Source organism: Manis pentadactyla, chromosome 5, assembly GCF_030020395.1.
Source record: "Manis pentadactyla isolate mManPen7 chromosome 5, mManPen7.hap1, whole genome shotgun sequence".
Taxonomy (NCBI): Eukaryota; Metazoa; Chordata; class Mammalia; order Pholidota; family Manidae; genus Manis; species Manis pentadactyla.
Window position 1 is genome coordinate 131,294,605 of NC_080023.1, and position 18,237 is coordinate 131,312,841.

Below are 18,237 nucleotides of genomic sequence, written 5' to 3' on the forward strand. Positions count from 1 at the left end.
TAAGTTCTATGATCTAGGAGATGAGCAATTTAAAATAATTTGAAGAAAATTAGGTCACTCAAAACCAAAATAAGGTTGTAAGGGAAAGAGAACTTTCTATAAACCATTGCTCAGGCCATATTTCTTCCACCTTGCCCCATAACTCCACCCCCACCTCCACCCCCTGCCAATACTTTATAAATACTGACCCATAGCACAGAAGAAAGCATAGTTTTAACCTCAAAAAGGCCTGAGTTTTTATCTAAGTTCTAACTAATGAGTAACCTTGAGCCAGATCAGGTTCTCTCAGCCTCAGTTTTGTCCTCCATAAAATGGGGATGCTAATGCTTACCTCACAGGGTGGCCTATGGGGCATAAATGAGGTAAAGTATGAAAAGCATCTGGTTGCTCACCATTAGCACATTCTGTTGCCTTCTGTTCCTTACCCTGTTTCTTCTGAGTCTGAAGAATCTTCTGATTCTTCCCACCACATCGTCCTTATCTTTGTAAAGAGTGCTTGGAATGTCTCTACAGTCCACCTAATTTGATGTGGCCTCCTTCCTGTCCTTCCTTCCTTCCTTCCTTCCTTCCTTTATAGGCCCCCAAGTTCCAATTCCCCAGTAAAGCCTTCCAACTATTTGAAAATACAGTTTACATATCCAGTTTCCCTTGAATCCATGACTCATCAAACACTTACCATATCAATCACACGTTTTTCATTCATTTATTCATCCAATCATTTGATTCCTGTGTGGTTTCAACATTTCTCTTTTTGTTTGTGCCTCTCTCTATGTTGGTGTTGTATTTTCAGTTGGTATTGATGAAATCTTATATTTTTATAGTGTTTCATAATTTGTTTCCAGTGAATTTATCATGTTATCTCAGCTATGAGATACATCATATGTTATGAGCTCTATGACATCCTGTGTGGTAAGCAGGACAGATACTGTCATGATTTTCTATGTTTATAAATGTGAAAGCAGGTTCAGCAGAGTAGGTGGCTTGCCTACCCACTCAAAGTCACCATGCTGGTTTCTGAGCCTGTCGTAGGCATCCTGAGAAAAAGCATGCTCACGCCCTTAATGAGCCACCTCCTGCCTTGCCCTATCTGTCCTGTGCTGTGCATGACCCTAATTCCATCGGTGGGATTCTCTGGCAGCAGAACCTCAGGAACAGCAGTATCTGTGTCTCTACCTGCTTTTTCCCAACTACACGAGGGCCTGTTTGAGGTGCCCTCAATGTCACATAAATCGCCATTTTGCTTTAATCTGAAATTTTCTGAAGTGCTGAGGAACCATAGATATTGACTTTGATTTTCCAACAGTTTGGAGCCATCAGGAATGATACTTAAGGTGAGGAAAGAAGATCCCCAGCAAAGCATTAGGTTTCAGCTTCAAGAATTAGCAAGAATTCGGGCTAGTTCTTTTACCAAACACATTCGACCCTCCCTAATTATAATTTGTAAGCTCAAAGGTATGCTGATTTTTACTGCAGCAGAACCTGCTTGTCCCTTACCTTATACACAGCTGCAGTGTGTGTACATTAAGTTGATCATTGTTCTTTGAACTATGTCTCAATCCTTATCATGCCTAGTCACTGAATCACATCCCCATGAACCAAAAATTCCGATGCTTCTATATCTCCAGTATAATAACCATCCAATTATATTTGGATTCCAGGAGATTTGAATGGCCTCAGATAAATCTGTGGAACGTTGATGACCTTGTTTGTGTTGTATATGGCCCCACATCAACCTTGAACCTCACCATGAGGCACATGTACAAAGAAAACAAATGCAATACTGAAACTACATTCAGTGTGTGAAGATTTTATTTGTTAATAGGTATGCTGGCATAAATAAGTCCAAGATTCCTTTCTGAACCAGTTTTTGACTCATATGTCATGGGCCATTATCTATTTTCACTGAATAAAAGTGATCTTGTTTTCTTTCAAATGATTTTGACAAATTTTAAATATTTTGTATATCTATTTGTGGTTTTGTTTTTTTATCTCCCATGGATGTTTTAATTGTTAACCTATTACACATAAGGCTGACTGAAGGTGGATATTATCTCTTGGTCACTTGAGTTAGATTTCAAAGACAATCCCACATGGATGAAGGAATATTTGGAAATGAACTTTCAGCTCAGCAATATGTGTTGTATGTTTACCTTGCAATAGCAATGGGAAAGAAAAAAAGATATAAATATGGGCTTGTTTTTAGAGTTTTTTAGAGATTATGAAATGTGCTGATAAAAACAAAGAAATATTAAATTTAATTCAAAATAAATGCTAAATGGAATATAACCAACTAATAGATGAGATGATCTATGCTACACCTAGAAGGAAAGACAATTATTAATATAATACCAAGCCACTGAGAAATTGGTGCCCCAAAGGGGCATGCCAGGCACCTTACCTTCTGGATTCCCAGTACACCAGATGTCATGAATGATGGCTAAGGAAAGTTCTTATCAGGAGCCAAGAAATTTACTGAAACTGTTTTAGTTATATATTGCAGAAAAGCCACTTCAAAACTTAGTATCTTAGAAGCAGCCATCATTTTATTATCTTTCCAGTTCTGTGAGTTGACTTGGCTCAGCTGGGTGGTTCTTCTGCTCCGTATGATGTCTGCTGGGACTCTAGTTGATTCTGTGGGGACTTGCCTGAACTGGGTGCTGGGTGTTGGCTGGGAGCTAAGCCTGAGCCCTAGAATGAGCATCGTGGCTCTCCACCATGTGGTTTGGGCTCCTCACAGCATGGTGACTGCATTCCAAGAAGAAGGAGGTGGAAGCTTCTGGGGTTCTTAAGGCTTAGGCTCAGAAGTCCCCAAACATTACTTTCCTTTATATTATGTTGACCAAAGCAGACACAAGGCTAGCCCAGAGGCAAGCGGAGGAGGAATGAACACCACCTTTCAGTGGCAGAGTGACATGTGCATAAAGATGAGGGAAGGAATTTAGAGTGGCCATTGTTGGAGACTAGCTACCACAGAGATCAAGCAAATGCACAAGGCGTGCAGGGCAACGTAAGACCTTTGTGTTGGTCAACCTGCCAGAGCTGTTGCGCCAGCTCTGTTATAGTCTTCTGTCTTCATCTTCTTCCCTCCTGTTTTTCCCTTGTGTTAACTGGATGTCTTCCAAGCTCAGGAGGCCTGCATCTTTCTAGGAATTAAAAGTCTGTCATAGACTTATATCCCAAGCTTGCCTCTCTCCTGCATGCCAGTCCCAGAGAACTAGTCTTAGTGTAATGGACTATCTCAGGCCTGTGTTAGGGCCTTGATGCCCAGTTGCCTCTGTGGGAATTCATGGACTTTTAGTCCCAGCTAGCTGACCATTTGGAATGTGATCTGCTCCCAACACTCTGGTTCTACTACTGACAGAGCATGGGATGGAATGGAAGTAGCCATGAAAGATCCATAGATCTGAACAAATCAAACAGATTTTGACTGAACAGAGGATAAGAGTCTGAACAAAGCTGTAAAATTAAGGCTGAGCAGAGGATGTGGAGGGAACAGAAGAGGAAGAGGGAAAGAAACTTGGCTTGGAAGAGGAAAAGGGAGGATGAGGAGGGTGGAACTGAGGTGTAGGGCCAGATGAAGTTTATATTTGATGTGATAAGAAGTGGTAAGCCACTATGCATTCCTAAGCAGAGGTGTGGCCTGGTGAAAGATGTTTAAGAAAGATTAGTGCCATGGTAGAATGTAGGATAGAGTATAGAGCCTAAAATCAAGGAATCTACTAGTTAACAAGTGCTAGGAATAAGGGGGCTACAATGGAAATGATGACAAAAGAATGGATATGGGACACTCTGAAGGAAACAAACCTACAGGGCAGTGGCTGCTTGGGTAGATGGGAAGTTAAACTAAAGACAACCAAGAAGTGAGTTCATGAGATGGACAATGGCTTCTGTGAGCTCTGGTGTGGGGTGAGAAGAGTTGGAATGATTGACTGCCATGTGCAGAAAGCAATGGACAAGGCAAGGCCAGAGTAAGAAAAAGATCAGGTAAACAGTAACAATGTCCTGTCCTCATCTAGGCTGTTGGATGCTGAATGAAGAGGGCCGACTCAGAGGAAATTTCAGAGGCAGAAGAGATGATCTTTAATTAACATTGCAATTGAGAAGAAAAGGAGAAAGGATAAAGTAGAAGTGATTTATTTGGGAAAATTTTGGAGTCATTGGCAGAAGGAAGGATGTGGTGAAGGAAGGTCAGCTGGGGAGGAAAGCTGAATATCATACAGACTGAGTGTAGTGTACCACTTGGCTCTCTGGTAGGAATATCTAGAATGGCCAAGAGGTGGGGTGAGAAGTTAGGTCAGATAACATTAAAAAGTAAGTCCCTTGCTCAGAGTTGAAATCTTCTGCCAGGGCAGATGTGGTACCATCTATATTCTTGGACAACTTGGGTTTGCTCTTCCCCATCATGAGATATGGGTAAAATGGCAGCAAAGAAAGGCAGGTGGTACAGGGATGGTATGGGGAGCCCTGAGATTTCAGCTCTTGCCCTTATTCTGAGTTTTACAGTGGACCCCCTTACTGCATGCCTGACCTATATCATCAAGGATGAGCTGTTCTGGTCATTAAGTCTGAGGAAATGTGGTTACATTACTGAGGTACCTTTCAAGTATGATTCACATTGCTCAGCCCCAAGTGAATGTGAAGCCATGGATCCCAGCCATGTCACAGGTGGAAGGTACAGGCTGACAGCTTTGCTACCCTTTATGCACACACCTTTTGGTAACTCTGGACCCGAGTCCTGAGGGGGGAGTTCAGACTGATTCATTCCCCTACTTCCTTCCTTTTCACATGAGCCTGTTGCATCCCAAAGATGTCTTAGGAGGAGCAAGGCTGTCCTGCTCTCATCTCTCTTCTCCTTAGGACTTTTCAATGTAGATACAACTCCCAGTTTGTCTATTTTCCTGTTCCATGGGATTTGGGTATCTGCTTTTTTCAGCCCTGTTCTTTCAACTTGCAGACTGTATCTAGAAGGTTCCTTCCTTTCCTCTTCAGCTGATGACAGGATTTTCCAATCTATTTTTCCTTTCCTCTCTCACCCTCTCTCTCTTCTAAACCTTCTGAAGGTAAATTATATATTTCATAGCCTTTCACTACTAATGGCTCACTACATATTGTCTAAGAATAGATATTCTCTTAATAACCAGTGCAATTATCAACTTCAATACTGCCTTTATAAATAGAATATTTCATTATACATGTTCAGACAGAAATTCACTATTTAAAAAAATAACAGATGTAAACATAAAGCTTCAACCATCCCCTTCTCCAGCACTGGCTTCCTCCAGCTTCCCAGAGCTCACCATTACTGTGAGTGTGGTTTCCATGTTCCCAAAATTTCATTTTATTTCTTAAAACAATGGTACATACATAACAGCCCAATAAAAATCTAGGCAAAATATTTTAACAATAAAAAGGAACTATGGTTATGACAAAGCCATAGTATCAAGATAATTTGGTACTGGCACAAGAACAGAGCCACAGACCAGTGGAACAGATTAGAGACTCCAGACATTAACCAAAACATATATGTCTAATTAACATACGATAAAGGGGCCATAGACATACAATGGGGAAATGACAGTCTCTTCAACAGATTGTGCTGGCAAAACTGGACAGCTACATGTAAGAGAATGAAACTGGATCACTGTCTAACCCCATACACAAAAGTAAATTCAAAATGGATCAAAGACCTGAATGTAAGTCATGAAACCATAAAACTCTTAGAAAAAACATAGGCAAAAATCTCATGGACATAAACATGAGTGACATCTTCATGAACATATCTCCCCGGGCAAGGGAAAGAAAAGCAAAAATGAACAAGTGGGACTACATCAAGCTGAAAAGCTTCTGTACAGCAAAAGACACCATCAATAGAACAAAAAGGTACCCTACAGTATGGGAGAATATTTTCATAAATGACAGATCCGATAAAGGGTTGACATCCAAAATATATAAAGAGCTCATGCACCTCAACAAACAAAAAGCAAATAATCCAATAAAAAAAAATGGTCAGAGGAGCTGAGCAGACAGTTCTCCAAAGAAGAAATTCAGATGGCCAACAGACACATGAAAAGATGCTCCACATCGCTAGTTATCAGAGAAATGCAAATTAAAACCACAATGAGATATCACCTCACACCAATAAGGATGGCTACCATCCAAAAGACAAACAACAACAAATGTTGGCGAGGTTGTGGAGAAAGGGGAACCTTCCTACACTGCTGGTGGGAATGTAAATTCAACCATTGTGGAAAGCAGTATGGAAGTTCCTCAAAATGCTCAAAATAGACATACCATTTGACCCAGGAATTCCACTTCTAGGAATTTACCCTAAGAATGCAGCAGCCCAGTTTGAAAAAGACAGATGTACCCCTATGTTTATCGCAGCACTGTTTACAATAGCCAAGAAATGGAAGCAACCTAAATGTCCATCAGTAGATGAATGGATAAAGAAGATGTGGTACATATACACAATGGAATATTATTCAGCCATAAGAAGAAAACAAATCCTACCATTTGCAACAACATGGATGGAGCTAGAGGGTATGCTCAGTGAAATAAGCCAAGCGGAGAAAGACAAATACCAAATGATTTCACTCATATGTGGAGTATAAGAACAAAGAAAAACTGAAGGAACAAAACAGCAGCAGAATCACAAAACCCAAGAATGGACTAACAGTTACCAAAGGGAAAGGGACTGGGGAGAATGGGTGGCAAGGGAGGACTAAGGGTGGGGAAGAAGAAAGGGGGTATTACAGTTAGCATGTATAATGTTGGGAGGGAATGAGGAAGGCTGTGCAATACAGAGAAGACAAGTAGTGATTCTACAACATCTTACTGTGCTGATGGATAGTGACTGTGGTGGGGTTTGTAAGGGGGTCTTGGTGGGGGTGGGGACCCTAGTAGACATAGAGTTCTTCATGTAATTGTAGATTAATGATAACAAAAAAAAAAGGAACTATGGATACCTGAAACAATATGAGTGAATCTCAAATACAGTAAGATAAGAGAAAGAAGCCAGATTCAAAAGACTATATATGGTGTTATTTAATTCATACAACATTTTGGAAAAGGCAAAACTTTAAGGTCAAAAAACATATTGGTGGTTATAGTTGCCTTTTCTTTCAACTATTTATTTTAGATCTCTCCAGGTTGATATGTAGGGTTGTAGCTCATTCAAACAACCCAACTGTCCACCAGTAGGGGACTAGAAAAATGAAAAATCACACACACACACACACACACACACACACACACACACACACACACACACATACAGCTCATTCCTTTTTCACTAATGTATAGTTTTATTTATAAATAAATAATATATATATTATATAAATAAATCAATTTATAAATAAATACTATACAAACTACATAGCAGAGAACAAGGAATGAGCTAGATATAAATATATACATATATGTCATTTTTCATTTATCTAGTCCCCTACTGATGGACATTTAGGTTGTTTCCAAGTTTTTGCTAATATAACAAATAGCAATGAATATCATTATGAACATCTGAGTGAGTTTATCTCTGATGGATATGCAAAATCAGAGTTGATGGGTGGTAAAAAGTCTGCATTTTCAGTTTGAATAGTTACTATCAAGATGCCCTTTAAAGAGGTCTTATAAATTTGGACTCCCACCAAAATGCTATTAGAATGCTCATATCCCCACCATACCTTATAAATAGTCATCCATTTGCTACTATTATACTTTCTAAAACATTTAAAATGACAAAGTTTTATTTTCGCACAGACTGCTTCAGTGCCCTGGCTGGGGTGAGATGGAACCTGTACAACCAGGGGGATCTCTATGTATCAGAGTTTGAGAGCCTTAAGGGTTTTGTGCTATTAACTTTGCATATGGATGAATTCACTTAGCACGAAAAGACTGGAAAGCTTAAGCTGGATTTTGGGAAATAACTACTTTCAGTTCTGGGAGTAAAAATAAAAGTGGGTGAGAAACAGAAGAAGTGATCAAAGACATAAGAAAAAAAACAAAGAGCCAAAGAAGCCATAGAAAGAACTGGCAAGCAGGAGTTTGTGGGCAGGCGGATCATATGGGGGAGCCTGGTGGGCTTATGTCTATTGAGCCCTTTTTCTGTGCTGGATTCTGCACTAATTGCTTTGCATGCATATTCCATGTAATCTTTAATTAACTTTATGAGTTACTAACATGGACATAACTCTGAGGCATGTTCTACACTGTTCGTCAGTGTTCCTAAAGTGGGAGGATTAAGGCCCAGCTGCCCACAGAAACACAGAAGCAATTTTCTTGAAAATGCAAGCTTTAATGGCTTCTCCTTTCCCTCTATACTTCTGTACTCCCTACCAGCACCACCTTCCAGATAAACTATTTGCCCTCACAGCCTTGGGTCAGGATGCCTGCTAAATGGGAAGAAGTAATGACCACTCAGAGGCTGGGGTGAGTGCTCGGGCAGCAGGCTGCTGGAGGATTTAACAGGGCTTGTCAGACAGGCAAAGGGGATGCAGACCAGCCAGAAGAAGGTGGTTGGCATTCCCGTGGGCATGAGACAGACCCGAGTCCTCCAGCCACAGTCTGCGGCCCCAAAGGCCAGCAGAGTGCTCAAGAACCAGGGCCACAAAGGTCCCTCATCCCACCAAGGAGCAAGAGGAAACCATAGCCACGGGCCCCAGCTCTCCCTCCCAAACCTCAGAAGCTATCTTGCAAAGGATTCTGAGAAAGAAGTGGAAGAGAAAGAGAAATCTGAAAGACTGAGTCTTGCTTCATCAGAACAGGAAAATGCTCAGATTGGCAGAATTAAATTTAATTGTTTTCTCTCACTCACAGGTGGAAGGAGTCTCAGCATCAAGGTCAGATAATAAGAGGAGCTCCTGCTGAACTGTGTCATGCATTAATGTGCAGTTTCACTGAAGCAGCCTGTGCGGCTGGTTTGTGAGTGTTCAGCTGGAGAGCAGGTACCCTTAGGATTCAAACACCTTGGAGGAGTATCATGCCACCGCTGGTGGGTAGAGACAGGAAACAATTCACAACATCTTCTGAAGCCATTGGATTTGAATTGATCTCCTTTCAACCCTCACACACTTTTAGGGATGCTCTTTTTTGTTTTAAAGTACCTCTCCTCCCATGAATTCGGTCCCTCCAGGAAGAGGATGTTACACAATTAGGCCAAGCTATCCAAGGGGCTCTCCTTCCAGGAGGGTATCAATTAATATGCAAAAGGCACAGGTAGTCCCTTATGTTTTGTTTTTGCTGGATGGCTCTTTCTGCAATCAACTAAGACAATGGCTGGCCTTACTCGGCTCACTGGGACCCACTCCAGCCCCTCTCAGCCAGGTTTGTGGAGGCGCAGGTTCCCCTGCAAGGCTGACACACAATTGCTACTGGGGAGCTGCCCACGAGGTAAAGGACAGCACTTAAGCCCTAAAAAACTCGAGCTTTTGGCTAAATAACACAGATATGATTATGTCATTATAGAGAAAATAGGAGGATGCTCTAAGGAATTTACATGGCATTTTGTGTTGGCAGGAGTTTGATTATTCATTCCCAGCCAGCCAGATCACAAATGTTCAGCTGACAAAGATTCAGCCCTTCTTCGTGACCATTAGAGGAAGCAGTTTGAACCGTGTTCCCTGAGTAAACACACAGTAAGTACTCTTCCCTATCCAGAAAAACATACGAGAACAGGGCTTCAGGCCATTTCCTTTGCTGGCAGAATAGTGACTTTTTCAGAGAGATAAACTCAACATGTAAGTCTTCAGCCAACATGCAGCATTGGGGGACAACTGTACTGCAAACCAGAACACCACCAATAGGAGGGATTATGGGTTGAGCCCCTCGGACATGCCAGGCCACATGGAGCATCCTCCCTGCCCCCAGAACAACCCTTCTTTATCACTGTTCCTATGTTACCTTTGGAGGGAACTTGCCTCAGACTTTAATCCTACAACCACGAAGTGACTGAGCCAGGAAACCAGAATTCCAGTCCAGGTCTGCTCACTAAACTGCCTATATTCTCGGTCATTCTCTCTCTCTCTCATCTTTCTCCATGGAACTATTTTCAAAACCCAAATCAACAACCAAGACACATGGTGGACGTATTTTTTCTCCTATGGTTTAAAGTCAAATTACTTCATTCATGACTTTAAAAATAAAAGGATATTCCCAAATTCTTTATTGGCTCAGAAAACTGGGTGTTGTCACCTGTCATGAGTTTGGTTTCCTTCTTGACACAAGGTAGGCAGAGTATGTGGGCCAAAGCTTTCCACCTTTATGTAAATGATCTTTTGCAGTAGAATCTTTGTCCACTTTCCCCTCACGTTGGCAAACAAGCATGGTGACCTTCCTTAGAAGTCTCTAGGGTGCTGAATCTTCCTTTACAGAACAATTCCTCTTAACCTCCTAATATGACTCTTGCACCAGTTACAGAAATACAGCTGAGAAACAAGGAGGTCTTTAGAGGTGTTCCATTGAGTATATTTTCCTCTGTCAACATCCCAGACAAGGTTAATGAATGTTAAGTTGTCTGTATCATTTTTAAGTTAGTGAATTCAAATATGCCTCATATCCTACAAGTTGTACCTGTGGTTTGGCTTCAGTCATATCAGTTTTATCTCACATGGCAATCGTATTGCAAATATATGCACATTCCATACCAAGGAGTGGAAAAGATGGTGACAAGGTGACTGAATGTGAATTTATTTTCTGTGGTCCATTACTCACTGAATGTCTCTGAGGATGGTTGCTTCATACATCTTTTTGCTAAGCATCCACTATTACCACCCCGGACCACCTCCCAAAATGGTTCTAAGTGATTCAGTTGATGTAACAAGGTATTATTAAACTGTTTGTATATTTTAGGGAGCAAAGCCATGCCATTGCTTGATGGGTTTCTGCTACATTTTTCACCACTCCAGAGTAAGAATATAGACAAAATGCCTCTAAGATATTTGTTAAAAGGTAAATTTTAATCATCTCATATGGGCCTTTCTCATATGATTCTGTAATATCACCGTTCAGGTTCCCAGTCCAGGACAAACTGTGTTTGCACTAGTTGCTCTCGACTCAATGCCTGGAGTGCCAGCATAGCACTCCCTCCAATATCCACTTTAATCCTGCAGAGCTCGGTTTTTGAGATCCTATGTTTCAGCCCCATTTACAGCAGGATGCTCCAGAGCCCCACCCTCCCTCACTGCCTCAGAAAGCAACTCTGCCTTTGCCACCAGCCAGTGAAGTGAACAGATGCTGTTGGAAAAATGTTGATGATAGATGTGCATGATGCAAAGTTGCCACAAACTATGTTTTATAAAAAATACAGTATCTGTGATGTGCCATGAAGTGGAGCACAATAAAGGGAGGTGTGCCTGTCCTCTGAATTGGGTCAGAACTCAGGTGTCCAAGGCAATTATGGGAGGAAATGAGAGTTCCTATGGACCTTTTGCCTTATTACTGCCAAATGGTACTTTTGAGTTTGGAAGGCTATAGCCACCCTGCCTGGGAGCTTACATTGTCTCAACGATCCCAGTGCCTTTTTACTTCAGCCTTATGGGGACTCACTTTCTGTAAACCACAAGAAACCTGGGAAGATGTCACACAGCTTTTTGTGGCAAATATGCTTTAAAATCCTGGTTCCTAGGTCTGGGATATTTTGACTGACAAAATAAATACTGATAATAATGTATCATAACCCATAGAATACAATAACTACCTATGAGGTCCATACTGATATAAATAAATAAAATAATTGAATAAATATGTAAATAGGGAAAAAGGGAAAGCTTTTCATGACAGCAGAATTCCAACGAATAAATGTAGATGAAATTATGGAATTAGAAAAATCACCACTTGGAAAACACCACAGACAAGATTGTCATAATCATTGTTCCAGACAAGAAACATCAACAGAAAACAAAAATGATGCCAATAATACGAAAGCAAATTATTTGCATGGTCTCAACTGGCCTTCCTACAAGATGACTTTTATTTCCCTAGGGCAAAAATAGTAACTTTCCACTGTTTTTGTCTATTCTCTACATGATCAGTCTCTTCATTCCTGTTTGCTCTATGGAAGTAGATTTCACCACTATTTGCATGACAATACCTTGAAGACTCTCCCTCTCTGCTTCTCAGAGATAATGCCCTGTGTTGTTTTTTCCTTTCCCATACCTTTCCCATCCTTCCCAATCAAAATAGTTGGATGCATGGGTAGATGGATGGACAGACAGATAGAACTAAAGACCCATTGACAGTTGGCTCTTGGGGCAGAGCTGAGGCCCAGACAGAGGAAACTAGGCCAGGGGAAAGGAGCTGTTTGGGAGGAAGATTCCAGGAGCCCAAGAGGAAAGCTGATGAGGATCCATTGCCAGCTCCCAATCTCCTGCAAGGGGCTCTCATTTGGAAGCAAAGCAAGGCCATCTCAAAGAGCTTAGTATATATGGTGTAGCTCTTGAGGGCAGAAACTAGGGGCACAGGTGCCAGTGGGATCACTGCAAGGTGGCTGAGGTGCGGTCTGTCATGGAGATGTGTGCATCTCCTCTGGGTCACCTGCAGGTAGCTCCTGCCCTACTTCCTGCATCTTGGTGGCCAGGAGGGTGACTAACCAGCACATGGCAGTTTTCAAGTACGAGGGATTTGGAGTTAATGCCCAAGGCCCAGGCTTCACCCACTGAGGGATGGGAGTCCCAGCTTCCTGCCCCTCAGTCAGACCACAGAAAGTTGGGCACCACACATTTCCTCAGAGGGTCTCTAGTGGGATTGAAGGCTGATGCACCTTCTGTGGTGGGTCCTCCCTTCCCTGATCATGTTCCCATTCCTTCACTGAGCTTCTGGGGATCACTGTCCAAACCAACTGCTTGCATCTAATCCTTGTCTCTGAGCCTGCCTTCAGGGAGAACCCCAGCTAAGACTCTGGAAAGGAGATGCTCCATCAATTGCAGTAAACAAATGCCTTGGACTCTCTCTCTGTCTCTGGTGGACTGGGCTGCGTGTAAATCTATAGTTTCTCTCAGGCTTCTGCACACAGCCCTCTGCGGTCGGCTCATGGCACTTGATCTTGTTTACTTCCACCACTCCTTAAATTTGAGAAACAGGCCATTGGATCCTCCCTGAGTCTGGCACCCCCTAGCTCATCTGTCACAGGTCCACACAGCTCAGATGCCAGATAGGTGTTCACGTCACCAAACATGTTGAGGGAGGCCTGACAAGCCACCCTGGACAGCCTTTGTGATGGCGACTCCTCAACTCCCCAGAGAGTGAACCCTAGAATACAAGCCCAGCCAGCCCAGCCTAGATTTCAGGGGCAATTACCACAGAGGAGGAGACTAATTACCCTTTCAGAAGTTAATCATGACACCTCCTGTCAGCAGCGATTAATATAAATCTTTTAACATCCATTTAATTTCTCCATTCAGCTGTTGGAAATGTTTAGTTTACTTCATGGACCTGTATAGGCTTGAAAGTGAAAATATTTTAACAAAGAAGTTGAATAATACTGGGAGAAAGTTGCCAAGTTTACTCTTATAATAATTTTGTTTCCTTGAGAGAATGCCACTGAAGTTCTCATCTGTTTTATTTTAAATGACATTTTCCTGGTTGTCAAAAGTAATATATGCTTAGGTAATGAATCTGGGAAAGCACAGTGTTGAAAAGAAAAGTCATTGTATAAAATCCAGTTTAACATGTTGGGGGTCTTGTGATTTCTTTTTCCTATTATATAGAATTGTAGATGCACACATGTGTTTACATACAGCTATACAATCTGTAATTATATTGCATATACAATTTTTATTCTTTCTTTTTTTATCTAGCATTATAATATTCACATGGTACCTTGTCATGTAAGCAATCTGAGTGGCTATCTACAAGACATTCCACTGATGAATATACTATCACCTCTTATTTTCCCACTGCACTCTTAGCTACCTATAGTTTTGGGTGTTATTAAACAAGGGTATGATATGTGTAGAAAAATGGTGCTGTGATGGGTATCTATGTGCATATTTTAATTTTTCTATTATTTCCTTAGGATGCTTCTTACACGGGGAATTATAGGGCCAAAGAATGTCCATGTATTTAAGGCCAAATCTCTTATTACAAAGGCTCTTCCCATTTATACCCACACCAGTTATGTCTTATGTGCTCATTTGCTCATTTAAAAGCCACTTTGCTGACATAGGAGAAATATGACATCCCATCATTATTAAAATTGTCCCAAAATTAAAATTTTTAAAAATTTTTAGTGCTTTATTTAGTAGTAAGATTCATATGTTCTTCTGTGAGTTTTTTGTTTATATTCTTTGCCCATTTTTCTATTGCAATTTTGGTGATTTTCTTATCAAGTAGTAGGAGGTCTTTATGTGCTAAAATAGAAACATTTGGTATCTCAAATTTATTGCAAATATTTTTCTAACTTGTCATCAGACTTTAAACTTACTGTGCTTTTTAGTCATTTGCCCATGTGTATTTCTAGTTTTTGAAAATGACTTCAGTGTGTACATTTAATTCTTTACCATCTCCAGGATTTATTGTGATATAAATGGTCTATTTGTATTTTACAAATAAATTAAGTTTAACAACCATTTAGTTAAGTATTTTCGGTCAAGAGTACTAGAGGTTTTTTTCTTTTAACTAGTAGCTAAAGTTGTACCTTGTTCAAACTGAAAACAAAGAATCTGCCCATGTGCTTGGTTTTCAAAAAACTGTATATGCAGAGTTTGGAAAATGAATGACCACAAGGTATTTCAGAAGGTTAATCATTTCTTAAAAACTTTCATGGGATGTGTAAAGGTGTGCTTGCCTCTTCAGGTAAGTAGAGACACTCTAACGCCCTGGTCTGGGGATTTTCCAGCAGCCTGTGGAAGCTTTTAGGCTGCCTGCAAATGCCACTTCGGAGCATCCTTTCCATAGGTCTTGGCTGGGGTATAATCTGGGAGGTTAGGGACTGGAGGAGGCCCCTTTCCACCAGGCAGTTGTCAGTCCAGACTGTTTGCACTCCCTGGAATGAAGTGATGATCTGCCTGTGGGAAAGGGGAAGCATGAGGCATGATGAGCTTGTTTGCTACTTCTCTGTGGCAGGTTTTAGATATTCCAAAAGGAAATGAAATTTAAAACATTCCTCACACCAAAAGGGCCTCAGCCCACCAATTTGGAGGTAGTTAGTTGCTATCAATAAATATATTTTCTTGGCACACAGTAGAGTGAATGGTGGCATTTAATCAGCCCCTAGGAGCTGGACTTCGGTCGATCATTTTGTTCTAATACAGTGGCCTTTGGGGGAATTTTGTTCCCCTTCCTGGTCACTCACTATGGTTCTCATGACAGCCCCTGATTTTCTTTTGGGGATCTCTGATCCTTCACGCTCTCACATGTGGCTAGGTTTTCCTCCATCTACCAGCTGCAGTGATTGGTGGGGGCCTAACAAGGGCCAGTCCAGGCCTTTTGCTTGAGCCCTGATCCTCCTTGGCCATCCTGCTATGGGAAGGGCTCATGAACAAGCCAACAGAGAGGAAGCAGAAATGGAGCAGAGAGCTGGGGAGGCCCAGTCATAGGTCACCCTTGAACCCTGAAGCCAACTCCATGCCTGGACTTCTCAGCTGCATGAAATCATTAATTCCCTTTTCTTTCTTTCACTAGCCTGAACTGGGCTGATTCAGAGTTTCATCAGAAAAAGGTCACTCCAATCATGTTGTGCTGTTTTATCCAATTACACTCTGGCAGTTCTAATTTCTCCTTACAATTAAACATATGTATGGCTTTATTTCATTGTTTTACCTTGGGATTGTTGAGAATGGGCTTGTTAAAATAACTTTTTTTCTACAGACAAAAAAATGCACAGTTCTTAAATATCCAGTTCACTGACGTTTGACAAATGTATACACCTGTGTAGCAACTGCCCAAAATAAGAGAAAATGTTTCCCTCTCATCCAGAGATTTCTCTCCTCTTTCTGGTCACTCCACACCCTACATGAAGAACCACTTTCTGATTCTTATAACTGAGATTAGCATTCCCTGTTCTAGAACTTGACAGAAATGAAACCATACAGCATGTGCTTTTTGTGTCTGGCTTCTGTCATGCAACAAATTTTCGAGGTTCACTATTCTCAGGGGTCCTTTTCTCTTCACTGCTGAGTGGTGTTCTGGGGTTTCCATGGGCGGTTTGCAACTCCTTTTTTCCTCTTGGACATTTGCGTTGTTTCAGAGACCAAATTTCATTTTATATTCATGTTACACAATACTCAGGAGAGCAGTGTGACCCCTATAACATCATAGACGTGAAAACTCCTGTGCCTGGATCTGGTGTCTCCAAAGATGTACATTGGAGGGGGTGGACCCAATAAATATACCACAGGGGAGCGTGCACTAATTGGAAAAATGACAACCTTCTGTGCCTGAAACAGATGGAGTTAATTCAACACACATTTATTTAGTGCCCACTACGTGCCAGGCACCCTTGACAGCATTAAGGAAAAGGAGACCCCAGCCACCACCGGACTTGGATTTTGAGGGAGCGCTTCCCTTACACAGATCCGCGTATACTTGAACGAGATCATTTCAGATGGCAGTTGATGGTAAGGGCATGCAGGAGGGCGAGGCATTCCTTTACTCCAGGGGCCCTGGGAAGGCCCTGGGCTGGTGTGTTGGAGTGGAGGTGGGGAGAGCAGGACTCATCCACATGTACAGCTGGGGCCAGTTTCCAGGCAAGGTGACAGCAAATGTAAAACCATGAGGTGAGAACCTTCAAGGGAAAGAATGGTATGGACTTAGTGGGAACAGTTGAGGGAGAGAGTGTAGGAAAAGAGGCCTGAGAGGTCAGGGCACTCCACACAAGCAGGATTTTTCAAGCCCTAGAGTGGTGCTTACTGCTTAGAAGTTCCTCGTGAGCAGAGGCAAGACATCCCAGGATGTGCAGCCCACCTGGTGGCCCCTGCATCCACCTGCCCTCACCTGGCTTCCTTCTCACAGGCCCATTTGGGAAGAACAGGAGACTCCAGCTCTGCCCCCACAGGGCTCCCTCCAGACCCTGGCTCTGCTCCAGCTCTGGCTCTGTACTATCTACCCTCCAGAGACCTCAGGCAGAGGACTTTAGGGAACCTGCCCTTTACTTGCATTCAAGAGTCTGACTTGGAAAAGTTCTACAACTGTTTCAAGGCCCTGAGGGTAAGTCCTTGCTAAATCTGGTGCCAGAGGCACCTCCCACAGGCTGATTTCCTATCTGCTGCCCACACTGGGATTTTACCCAGCACTCCTCCTCTGCTACAAGTCACACTTGCTCATGTTAAGAGAGCTGGTGATTGTGCTGGAGAAAAGTATCATTAGAACTTAGATTCTTCAAGTATGTTATTTACAGCATCCACTCCAGTGGCTCACTTAACTTTTATTGTCTTTTTGCTCTAAAGACTCTGGACTCTTTCTAACTCCAAACCACTCAAGAGCAGCTGATAATTTTTTATTTCTGGGAGCATAAGGGCATGTCTTACCTCTTTCTTCTAACTTACTAGATCTTTAGATGGCTCTTACTGCTGCTTCAGGTCAGAGCCTTTATGTACATAGAATTTATGCCCTATAATTTTATTATTTTAAACTGTTGGCTAGTACCTCAGAGGCAGCCTAGTAATTGGGAAAACTGGGATTCTTTATGAATTGCTAATAATTTAAAGAACGACCTTGAGTAAGGACTTAAGACTGCTATTTTGTTTCTAGAAGTGTAGTAATTAACATCTAAGACTTCACAAGAAGATGACCTGGATTAAAGCCTTGGTCCCACCATCCGACAGCTGTGTGACCATTTGTGAGTTGCCTCTCTTGGCCTCAGCAGAGCAAAGGAGTCAAGAATATGAAGTGAAGAGCCAGACTGCCTGGATTCAAATCCTGGTTCTTGTACGAGCTAGAACTAAGGTTCATTCCCTAACCTCTCTGTGCCTCAGCCCTCTCATGTGAACAATTGGAGTAATAGTAGTATAATGGGAATAACATATTGTGTGGATTAAATGAGATCATGTAAAAACAACCATTCATTAACCATGCCTCATACATATTATATGTTTTATGAATCTTAGCTATTAGTATTTTACAGTATTATTTCTACTGAGCAGTTAAGATACACTATTGATGGCCTGATACTTGCTAGCACAGAAGTGCCTTGAGGTTTCATTAATATCTTAAAACACTTTGAGATCCCTAAACTAAAGGAGACACTCAAAAAGAGAAAGATTTCATTATTTAGGATATCATCTCTAAATAGCAGCAAAGTCGTGG